Raw genomic sequence first — 12,700 nt, forward strand, 5'->3', positions numbered from 1 at the left:
TGGTTTTGGTTTTTCTAGACTGTGGGCTGGGGGAAATATGAAATATTTCCTAATATTTCCATTTTAAATTATAAATGAAATTGATTAAGACATGAAAGAAATTTTTCAATATTTGGAAACATTCCAAATCACGAAATAAACATGAAAGGATTAGAAAGTTGTCTCAATGCAGACAGATCTTCAGTTTTTACAAATTCATTAAAATAATATACTATGATGAAAAAGGATCAGAAGGAATAGAAAGTGCTTCTGGTGATAGTGTTTCCAATTCAGAACTACTGGCACTATTAGTCAATGTTCCATTTGTAACAAAGGGTATATCTCTTTTATTGCCCCCTCCCTATTAGTATTTTCTCTATCTTTGATGCCAAGCACAACAAAAGCTGGAATTTATCACTATCACAATTTATCATTTTTAGTGTTATCCCACTTCTGTTTTATTTTTTTGCATGTCTTCTTTTAAAAAAATTGTCAGAAATATACCCTGTTACCCCCAAAATAAGATATCCCCTGATAATAAACCCAATCGGGCTTTTGAGCGCATGGCAATAAGGCCAAGCGCTTATTTCAGGCTTCAAAAAAATATAAGACAGGGTCTTATTTTCAGGGAAACCCAGTAGTGATGGTACATTCCCTAGGGGTCCTTGGTGGTCCCTGAGCTTGGTTGTTTTCTTGCAACCTTCCATTACGCATCACTACTAACATCATCAGGATTAGCAATTATGATATTATCTAGTTTGGATAATGTCTGCAAGACCACCAAGGACCCCTAATTTCAACCCTGAGCTATAAATATTCTACTTTATTGGTATGTTTCTTAGTCTGCTTGCAGCAAAAATAAATATTTAAAAGTATGTTTAGTTGAGACACTTAACTTTATATCAAACATAATTTACATAAGCAAACCAAGCTAACATAAACATATTTTACAAATAAGTACAATGACTTCTATCTTTAAAAACAGTTTAAAATTAAATAGAGACTGTACATCAAGGTTTCCCAATATTTGTCTCCCCACAAAAAGACTCCTGTGTTCTGATCTTGTCTCTAAATTTCTAGGTATTTTACTCCTCTAAAACTAATAAACCTGGGAGGATTGAATTTGGTTAAGATTGCTCAAATGCAACTATCAGTGAAGGCAAATATAAGTGTCCCAAAATAATGTTGCAGGATCCAATCTGGATGGGACACCGGGACCAGAAATTTAGTCTTGCAAGCTTTGGACTTGTGCTGGACTTGTGCTCATGAGTGACTGACCCAGACTGGATCCTGCAACAATTATCAGTGCCTTTTTATTGCTTTTGCATCTTTCTCCGTTCATAAGCTTTTTTTCTTAAAAACATACAAACTATTTTATAAATGAAAAACAACGTGCCCAATTAACATATTTTAATTATGTAATAAAGGAGGAGGACTTAAGGGTAAAATACTTGTATTATTAGGGCCTCTGTTTGAAGAAATAGGCCCCTTGATTGTCCTTGCTTATGCTGGAAATATTATTGTATTTTGTGATTTGACTACTTTGTGATTTGACTTTGAAATGCATCTTGCAAGCCGCTCCTATTTCTGTGTTATTGAAATTTAGAATGAAGAGGGCAAATTATCTTTAAACAGGTATTGACTTTCAAAAGGACCAGTTGTTAGCAAAGTATTCTAACCCAGTGTAGACCTGGTGTTCTTTATTATTATTTCAAGAGGTAATGGACATGAAGTTAATAGACAAATCAATGATTGTAAATTATAAAATGTTGGTATGTGCCATCCTGCATATTGTCTGAATCTCCTATTAAGGTACCAGGGATTTAATATACTTCATCGGTATATCTAGGTTGACTACTGAATGGCTGTAATATATGGCCTGCCTTATTTCAAATCTCATCCTGGGATTTACCATTATTCTTTCCACATTCTGACAGAGCATTCTATCTAATGAACCAAAGATAATAAGCAATTAAACTGTGTTTTTATAACCTTTGCCCTGATGTCAGTGTACCTGTAATGAAGCTAAATTTAATCAGCCATATGTCTATGTACGTGTTCTATTTCCTAAATATACAATTTCATTTGGATGTGGGTGCAATATCTGCTTGTTTAAATGCACTGGTAACATGTCAGACAGATTGTTGCATAAATGTCTGACATGCTGGATTTGAACATAATGTCTTTAAACAAGATTCAAATTATTCACATATGTCTACATTGTTAAATGTTGTGTTGATTACATGCTTTTTTTACTTTTGAATTGACCCTTTTAAGTGGTTACTACTTCAGGATATGGACATGTTGAAATCAAAATAATTACACTAATGCAACTGATATTACTTTTTTGAAAAACTCTTTACTACAGTCCCAAAGGTGCTTTTTCAAGAGGCAACTGTACTTTCTGGTTTTTCTTTGAAGACGTTTCACTTCTCATCCAAGAAGCTTCTTCAGCTCTGAATGGAATCCTTCCATTCCCCACCATCCATTCAGAGCTGAAGAAGCTTCTTGGATGAGAGGTGAAATGTCTTCAAAGAAAAATCAAAAAGTTCAGTTGCCTATTGAAAAAGCACCTTTGGGACAACTATGACCTGAATGACTGAGAATCCCCATAGACTTTTTACTACAGTCCGATAGTCAATTGAAAGACGTCATTCAAACATTTGTTAGTTGCAAAGCACAACTAACCTGGCTTGAGTTTTGGAAAGTAATGACTGTCAACAAGATGACTTCTTGAACTAAGGACACCAGAGTGAATGAAACATGAATTATACAAGGATGTTATTTAAGCATTGGCTGAATTAAAAACAGCTGTTTCCTTTTATATTTAATGGGCTTAATTTTTTTCTGAATGGTTAAATTTGCATACTGCTTTTGTCTGTGGAATGTTGCATGGCAGGCAAAATTTTGATGTCTTAATACCGATTTCAAAACAAAATTTGGACAAGAAATTTAGTATTTTTTTTAACCAGTGGAATTCTGGTTAAATTAGTGGAATTCAGCATGATGCGAAATAATGAGTTGATTGTTATGGAAGAAAAATTACATGGAGCTAAATAATATATGGGCATAATTGGAGCAGGCTTTAATCTGCATGTCAGCTTTACCCAACTTGCAGTGGCTCTTTAAGATATGGCAACTCCCAGAATTCTTAACATCCAGATGGAAAATACTGCTTTACATATAAAATGTGGTGTATATTGAATTAGGAGAATAAAGATGTTGGGATATCTATAGTTAGAAACAGAATTTCAATAGTTTGAAAGGTATGAGCTAGCTGAATACTTGCTAAAATAAAAATCTTGCTGCACTCTTTCCCTTCTTTAAAATTTAACAGCCCTTAGTGTTGGGGCTATTTTATTACAAATAATTTTCTATTAAAACTTTTGTTTCCTTCATCTGATTCTGTTTATATCATAGGTGTCAAACTTGCGGCCCACAGGCTGGATGCTTCATGTGCTGACCATGCCCTCCCCCAGTTTAGCGAAGGGGGGGAAGTTGCAATATATCACGTGACGATGCAAGTTTGACACCTGTGCTGTATATTAATTCAAATGTACCCCTGAATTCAGTAAGATTTACTCTAGTCAGTGAGTAGGTCTAGAGCAGTGGTGTCAAACTCGGACTTTTTTCCCCTTCACTAAACCAGAAGTTGGTGTGGCCAGTGCGTGATGCATCTGGCCCGCGGGCCCCGAGTTTGACAGCCCTGGTCTAGAGCCCTCTTCTATTTCTGCCAACCTGCAGTGAATGACTTCTATGAAATGAAGGACACATTTCTCATTAGATGAACCTAGCATCTAGTAATTTAATAATTATTGTTTTGTTCTGCTGAGAGCATTGTTGTTGAAAAAATGGAAATGGCCTGTATATATGCTTAGTATTAATTACTTTGATTGCTTTTAAAATGGTCCATCTTGAGTTGAGATGGAGGATTGCCATTGTCTTGTTCACTTTTATGGAGAACTATGGTAAAATAATAGCTGCGCTTTATGTTGTCCTTCAATGTGTTTCCAGATCTTTTTCTTCCTTTTATGTTAAAGCAATATAATTGGAATGCTGACATTGTCAAGGTTTATTCATTTTTATATATTAATCAAATTTAAACAGAAAGTGACTGGGCAGTTGAGTAAACCTGTCCTTGTAATTACAAGTTTCCACCTTAATAATTTTTGAAGAAAGCTTATCATTATGAGCAGCTTCACAAAAGAATTCATCTTGATTTAAAACATAAAAATACTAGTTTAAGGACTCACTTTGGCATATTTCGCTGTAACCCATACTAGAGGTTGCATACTAATAACTTGCTACACAAGCTCTTACTGAAGGCAAAAGGGCTTATTTGTAAGGACACAACAATTATCTAGAAAGTTTCAGCAATTTGGAGCTCTGCAGCAGAAACAGAACCATATAGTTAAGGCAATATTGACTGATTACCCCAACACAACTGGAATAGACAAGCATACAGCTGGGTGCTGAGAAGCCCTTCAATTGCTCATGAAATTTATTCTCAATTGCTTCTCATTCTTTCCACTGTGACACAATTTCTCCATATAAAATGAAAGAAGTAAGAATTAGGATACAAAGCCACTTTCTCTCATTAGAACGACCTGGCAAAGAACGCTTCAGAAGGGCCTAATCAAAGAGCAATTAGGAGACTGCTCATTAGTAATTCCCTTGCTATTTTTCAGAGGAAGTATTAATGGAGGCATGACTAGAAAGCGGAAAGCCTTTGATACTGAATGGGATTAATGTATGAGTAGCATTGTGGGAAACTGCAGGGAAGGGCACTGTTGAATAATACCTGAAAGGGCCAGGTATTAGTCAGGACTAATTCTCCCCATCACATTCCTGTTTGCACATCACTCAAAAAATAAGCCTGATCAGCTGCTCTGTAGGTGTTTGACCACGACGTTCACATTCTTTCCCACTATTCATGCCAGCTGTGCTTGTGATTTGTTACAATAATTTCTCAGCCAAAAGATTTATATGAGCTACTGATGCTTAGTACTGCTGTTTCTACCATTGGGATCAAATGGTCAAAGTTCAAAGCCCCTCATTTACATGGCTACAGGAGACATGTGACACTTGAAAGACTTCAAGTTCAATATCATTGAACTATGATATGGTTGTCCCAAGCAGCAAGATTTTGTAATGCGCAATGGGAAAAACAGCTATTTATTTTTACTTTTTTTTATTTTATTTTGAATTTGTATACCGCCCTTCTCCCTGAGGACTCAGGGCGGTGAATAGCCAAGTAAAAACATCAAGTACAAATATTAAAATACAATTAAAAGATATATATAAATTTGGCCCCATTAATTAAAAATGATAAACAAATTGTTCACTAACAGTAGTGACAAATTTATTTCCATAAGTGGGAGGATATGTGATGGAGTCACTGTTATGATCCTAAGCAGTTCTTCATCTCATTTGTATCCAGACAGAAGATTCCCTTGAAAGCAGCAAAAGCAATAGCTCTTAGACTTGTATACCACTTCATAGTGGTTTAACAGCCCTCTCTTAAGCGGTTTACAGAATCGGCATATTGCCACCAACAATCTAGATCCTCATTATACCAATCTCGGAAGGATGGAAGGCTGAGTCTATAATGGAAGAAAAAATAATCAAATAACTTATTTCAAAAAACATGAATTCAGCACAGATGGCACTGATGGCAGTAAAAACCAGAGTTCATACCACAGTTCTATTTGTGAATAAATCATTTGTGAATGCCTAGAACTACAACAAACAGGTTTCCTAATCCGAGGCTACATATGCCAGTTTCCTTGATGAACCGTGACAAGCTGTTAAAGATGTGCTTGTTTGCAAACCTGAAACATGGAACAGCAAAGGCGTCCATCCCCTTTTGTCAGGCTAACTAATGGGCCATCTAAAAGGTGTCAGTAGCATTATTAGTTACCTGCTTCCTAAACAGGACTGGGACTGAATATCTGGAAAACAACTTGCTGAGAGTTTGATGGACAAATGTAACTATTTAGGGCAGAGTGGGACATCCTTTCTTGACCCATTCTCCACATTAACAGTCCAGGGGGCATATGTATGTACAGGTAGTCCTCAACCTACAACTTTTCATTTAGTGTCTCTTCAGAGTTACAACGCCACTGAAAAAAAGTGACATGACCATTTTTCACACATATGATCAAAATTTTGAGGCTTGGCAATTGTTTCATGCATAAGAGGGTTGCATTGTCCCGGGGTCATGTCATCAACTTTTGCAGCTTCTGACAAGCAAAGTCAATGGGGAAGCCAGATTTACCTAACAACCATGTTACTAACTTTACAGCTTCAGTCATTCACTTAACATATGCGGCAAGAAAGGTCATAAAATGAGGCAAAACTCACTTAACAAATGTCTTGCTTAGCAACATAAAGTTTGAGCTCAATTGTGGTTGTTGTGGTTGACTACCTATATATGCACATGTGCCCATTTGTATCAGATTGGAGCAACCATAGCAAGATCACTGAAAAGAAGGCAGGCTTTATTCCAACAACTTTTGTAAATTGCTGGATCCTTATTAGTACGTAATGGACATCCATATATTATTTCCATATGGTCCCCAATATACAATCTATCAGCAGGTTGCTACTACGGTGAAGTGTCTAGCTCAGGGATCCCAATTGTAAGTGGCGGTTACACATACAATGGAACACAAGGATGTCCTCAGAGGATTGTGTGTAACCATCAATTGAGAGAACATTTATAGAGTACTTTGTCAACATGCAACAATGTAAATATGTAAATAGCCTTGCCATCAATGGAGCCTACCACTCAATGTAAACCCTGAAGAGTTCTGGGGAGGGGGGGAGGGGAGGAAGTTTCACCAGGTGCTTTATTGAGTTTCAATGACTGAATAATGTGTTAACTTTGTGTCACTGATAATTGGTAGCCAAGGAGGAGGTCATTAGAGGTCAGAAACTCAAGATTGTTGTCTTTTCTAATTGATCCTGCTTGGCATTGGCAAGTGAATTAGTGTAAAAATCTTCCCAGATTATAGCTCAGATGGGGTTATCAAGTAGTAATTTACCCTCTTTCAGCATACCAGATATGACTGATTTGGACCCTTTTGCTGACTTTCTACCTCAGGCCAAACTGCAGCTGCATATTGAGACTTCTTGGAAGCTATTAGTTTCTTGTAGTTGCATTTAAGCTTTTAGCATCTTGGTAAAATTGTTTGATGTAGGGTTTCTTTGAACTGATGCATAGCTGCTTTTAGGGTCTTTCTTGAATAAGTGCAATCAAGATCAAGCCAAGTAGATCTCATGGATTATTGGTTCCTAAATTAACAAGTCTATGAAAAAGTCTTTTTGTATGTAATACAAATCGGCATACCTGGTAAAAGCTCTGTTTATGTCTTGATGTAACAATTATTTTAGCCCATGACTGGTTCCTCTTAGAGTTCATAAAGCTAGCAATCGCCTTAGTGTTCAGCTTAGAGCATTTGGCTTCCTCGCTTGCCTCACTTTAAGTTAGCAAGTGTATCATAAGTGTGTCTCTTATGATCTATTAGGTGGCCTTAAATCAGAACTGCATTAAAAGTTAGTTCCAGTCAATTGATAGTCATTATTTTCCTTCACGTGAAGGTCTGAGAATAAGTCAGTTTTGTCTGTTGAGACATGTGTGTAATCCAGGACACTACTAGCATTCCCAACATGGAAAGTAAAGAGGTAGGTATATGAAGCAGCTGCCTCTGAGGATATGAAGACTGCATGTATAAGTCAAAGGGATCAGTTTAGAATTTACCATATATCCTTTTGGTGTCTCAGGAGCAGCAGTCCTCAGGTAATAGTCCTCAGGTGTGAGGCCCTAGTGGCCATAATCAAGCAAAGAGCCCTACCCTAGCATTAAAGTCTCCCTGTAGAATCACAGTGCCTTTAGAGTGTGTTATATTTATCTCTATGATTGTCTTTTCTAATTGCACCCAGATGTCAGGGGAAAAGTGGGAATATGGGGATAGGTATACATTTAGCAATGCAACTTCAAGTAATTTATATTTAAATTTGAAATAATTCAATGGGTGTTCTTTGCATCTGTGCCTTGTTAGCTAATCCCTAAATTCTGAAACTATTGAAACTGGTGATCAATATATTATTGTTGTATTGTTTTGTGGCTTAATTTTTATGATGGCATTCTTGTTTATGTTATATATTGGCAATTATGATTTTTTTTAAAAAAAAAAGTAGCTTTATCTAATTTACATAATACGTAAGTGTAATATATTGTATAGGACAAAGTTATTTTTAAAAATTAAAGGTAGCATGGGGGAATGTAAATATTATTCCTGAATTTGGAACATGTGAATTTTATGAGCATCACTTACAAATTGATTGTACATCATGAAACATACAGATATGGGAAAATCCACAGCAGAGATATTTAAATGAAATACAAATGAGGTAAGTTTCAGTTAATTAGAACTCTCCCCTTTGTAACTATGTTCAAACAGACCGAAAAGCTCATTTGTGTGTTTTGCTTTGCTTTGCATTTTTCCTCCTTCTTTGCTCCTGGCTCTGTCTTGACATTGCTCCAGGGCCTGTAAAATTAAACTGTTTCAAAGGGGAATTCTTTCTGTGCCTTTGTTAAGCAAAGAGATGTTTGTTTTCTTGTAAATCAAAGACCTGAGGGAAGCAGAACTATCATGCTGTTTGGGAGAAAAAACAAACACAAATTGCATTATGTTTGCACACTTGCACACACCATCACCCAATATCCCACAGAATGAGAGACAGGCTTGCTTGGAATCACAATGCCCCCATCTGGCATTCCTTGCTTTTTATCTATGGTCTCTGTCTCTAGTGGGGACCATGTTAAAGATGATTATTTTACAGTATTATCATTCAACCATATATGTTTTTTCTTCCTCTTCTTGGATGGGTTTGTGTGGAGGGAGGGAGAGTCTAAAGTGATTGCACAGTTTTTCCCCATTTGAAGAGTTAATTGCCTCAGGAAATATTTTCCACAGCCAACTCTCAGAGCAGAAGATCAATCTAATGAGGGCTACCCAGTCAGCACAAGTGGATTCTCCTGGTTTCTGCCAAATCAAGCAGTAGGAAATGCACAGATGACCATGCTAGAAAAATGGATGAGTGGACTATCTGCAGTCAGGGGACAATCTTGCTACTTCAGCTATTATTTGTATCTCAAACCTAGATTGTGTGAGAGTTTCCCCTGCATTACTAATTTTCATGGCAGAAGAAATATTTCTTTTTTTAACATAATTTTAATTTTAAAAAATATTAAAACTTATGTCATACAGATAAAGCTAACACAATTTAGTTTTAATAAACAGGTACAATATATATTAAAAAAAATAAAAAATGCAGAGAAATAAAACATATCCCCTTTCATCCCTAGCAAGTTTAATCAACATTGAGATTATCACCATCTTTTAAAATATGTTATCCCCTTCTTTATAAATGTTACAAATGTAGCTAATAAATCCAGTTTGATTTTTTACTATTTAAACAAACCCCCCTATCTTCGCTCTTCAAATAAACAAAGCCTTTAAAATATTGTCATCCAGTCCTAGTGAAGAAAAATCAATTAAAACATTATCCAAGATAGCAAGCCATTTATTTTAGCCTTGATCAAATTAACAATTTTATATTCTTTCCTCTTTCTTCCAAGAATCTTTAGTCACCTCAAACAATGTTCCAACATATGACTACACCTTATACTCTTCTTAACTCTTATCCCAAAATTGTTGGCATATCTGACAAGCTCCTTTTGTAGTTCTAGTATAAAATGTTATCCACATCACGGTTCATTGACAACTTCAACAATTTCCTTTTGTAAATCCTAAGTAAAAAGGTATCCATATCACTCTTCTGATTTAGTATTTGTGTGTCTTTTTCAATTGTTAAATCAACAACTGGGTTCATTTGTAAATCCAATATTTTGTGGGGGTTTTATATCTATTATTTCATCTTTTTCTTATATAGGCTATCTTCTTTAAATCCACCTTCAAATTAATTTCAGTTTTATTCAATAGAAATTGTTCCTTTTATGAATCAACTTTTTCTATCATAACAGATAACTTTAAAATTATTTTCTGGACCTAATAGTCAAAAATTTATCATTACGAATTTATTGATATGTTTATTTTCTTGTGATGTACTGTAGTGACTGGTCTTCAGAATTGTCTAATCAGTTCCAAATATAAGCATAGAAAGTTTCACATGGGAAGGATTTTGATAATTGAAGTTCCAATTCAAGTCCATCTGGACCCTTTAACTCTTTAAAACTTTGTAAAATCAGCCTGTAAATCTGTATGTTTTTCTGTATATTGCAAAATAAAAATGTTTGTAAAATTTTAAATTTGTAATTAAAACTTCTTCCTTAAGGATTGAAGAAAAAATTGCCCAGTGAATATGACTTATTGTGGTTCTGAATGTTTTCAATTTTTAAAAAACAGTAGGAGGAAAAAAAAGGAAATAATGAGTAAGAAGACAGGTTTGGTAGAATCTTGAATCCATAAAAAGGCTATATTAACAGCTATGAGCTCCATGGAATCCCACAACTCCAGATGTTTGCAAGCAAACACAAAAACATCATTTCTACTATCTACTTATAAAAAATAGTTGTCCAGAGTACATATGGGCAATCTCAAGATATCCCCTTTCTCCAGAGAGATTTCGGCAATCTGGATCCAGTATCTGGTTAGAATTTTCAGCCGTAATGTCTCCAGCTGTCCATGAGCTGTCAGTTCCGAATTCCTCATCAGAAGTCCTCATGAAAGATTATTTCTAATTTCCAACAAAATATGGTAAAATGCTAGAGGGCCTGCTCATTTAGCTTTCTAGTCCAGAAATGACCACTTCATGCTACTAAGAAGCAAACAAGTGCCCTCCAAGTACTAGTTGTCAGGAGCATACAATCCTACATATAAGAGGTAATATGTTCACACGTATCAGTTGATTTAGAGCCAACATGTGCATCCAAGAAAGTCATGTAAAGTATATTTCAATGAATCTCCAGTGCAAAAGGGGAACATATCATTCTTAACACTGCAGTTTGCACAGAAAAGCCTTCCATTGGGGCTTTGGATCAACTTGTCTCATGAGTCTCTGTGAGAGACAGACTCTTATGACCACCTCCACTCTGCCATATTTTACAGACAAAAGTGTAAACCGATTTACTGTATTTTTTGGAGTATAAGACGCACTCCCCCCCCCCCAAGAGGCTGAAAATTTGGGAACATCTTATACTCCAAATGTAGCTTTTTCGAAGCTTTTTTTCAGTCCTAATGAGGCGCTAGTGAGTAAAGTGATCTTGTGCTTTGCCTGCTTTTCTAATTGCTGCTCCCTCTCAGCTGTGCTTTAGAAGTTATTTTTTATCCCGAAGAAGATAGGCAGATTTTTTTTTCCTGTTTTCCTCCCCAAAAACTAAGCTGCATCTTATACTCCGGTGTGTCTTATACTCCGAAAAATATGGTAATTAGACCATTCTATACATGGAAAACAAATGGAAGTCTTTTTAAACTAGTTTGTGCTCACGGTTTTTCTTTTTAATAGACCAGAGTCTTTTTTTTTAAATCTTATTAACAACCTTTAATTCAGCAATCCCTCACTTCTAATTGGTTCATCACTGCATTTGTAATTTTGAAAACGATGCCTTAGCTGCAGTCCTAAGCGTTAGTAGTACTGATTTCAGAATGAACATGCTTATAGATAGGTAACTTTATTGCAGCCATTAACCTGGACAAACATGCTTATAGGTTTGGGCTGAATGAGTAAACTTCTTCAACTTTTTTTTTTTAATGAGAAACATTAATTTTATGGTTTGATATCTTTGCAGCTCTTTTGAGAGCCATTGTTATAAATATACCTTACATGGGCAATAATGGAGAGCCAATCATGAGGAAAAACCATATTAAAAAAGAATTGAAGAAACCTCACGGTTTCATTTATTGGGCGTTTCTGCCAACTTCTAATAATAAGTAACAAGAACTTACATAGATGTCTCTGCGTAAATCCTACTGAGGATGCACCAAAGAAAAAGAAATGCTGGGTGAGCTTTGAAATACTTCTCATGGGACCTTGGACATAAGATAATAGGCAGCCAATAGAAGTGGACAATCTCAGGGTTCAAAAATGAGGCATCTTAGCCTAGATTTGGAGGGAGGTTTTGTCTTTAGATTCCACTCCAAACACAATTGCTAAAAATGAGCAGTATATATGCAGAAAGTGCAGAAATATATATGCAATCTAGAAAGTGCAGAAAAGTCTAGTCCCAACTACTCTGCCTATTTGCTCTACCCCTGCAATCTTCAGGTTCCCTCGAATGTTATGATGAGTTGCAAAAGGAAGACAAGGAGATGCAAAGAAGGCATCTTTTAAGAAGGTAGGTGTCTTTGGGAAATGGTCCAGAGAGTTCACTGCTAGCAACCCTTTATTTTTAGAATCACACAAAAGCTTATGCTTACTGCTAATATTATGTACTTCTGGCACTCTATGCTGCTGGCCAGAGGAATCATGATGCAGAAGGAGTAGCAAGCAACCACAGCTGAAGCTATAGCTTCTTTTTCAGGGAAGCTGCAAGTCCTGAATCATAGTATATTAACTGTCTCACGGTCCAGCATGGGTTTATTATGAGGATGAAATGAAAGGATTGAAACCAAGTCCTACAAAGAATGGTTAAAAAATGCATAGCTTTCAGAAGAGAAGGTTGAGAGAGGACATGATAGGAGTCTTCTAGCAGAAT

The sequence above is a fragment of the Pantherophis guttatus genome, chromosome 1 (genome assembly GCF_059756535.1).
Source record: "Pantherophis guttatus breed Tessera chromosome 1, ASM5975653v1, whole genome shotgun sequence".
NCBI lineage: Eukaryota > Metazoa > Chordata > Lepidosauria > Squamata > Colubridae > Pantherophis > Pantherophis guttatus.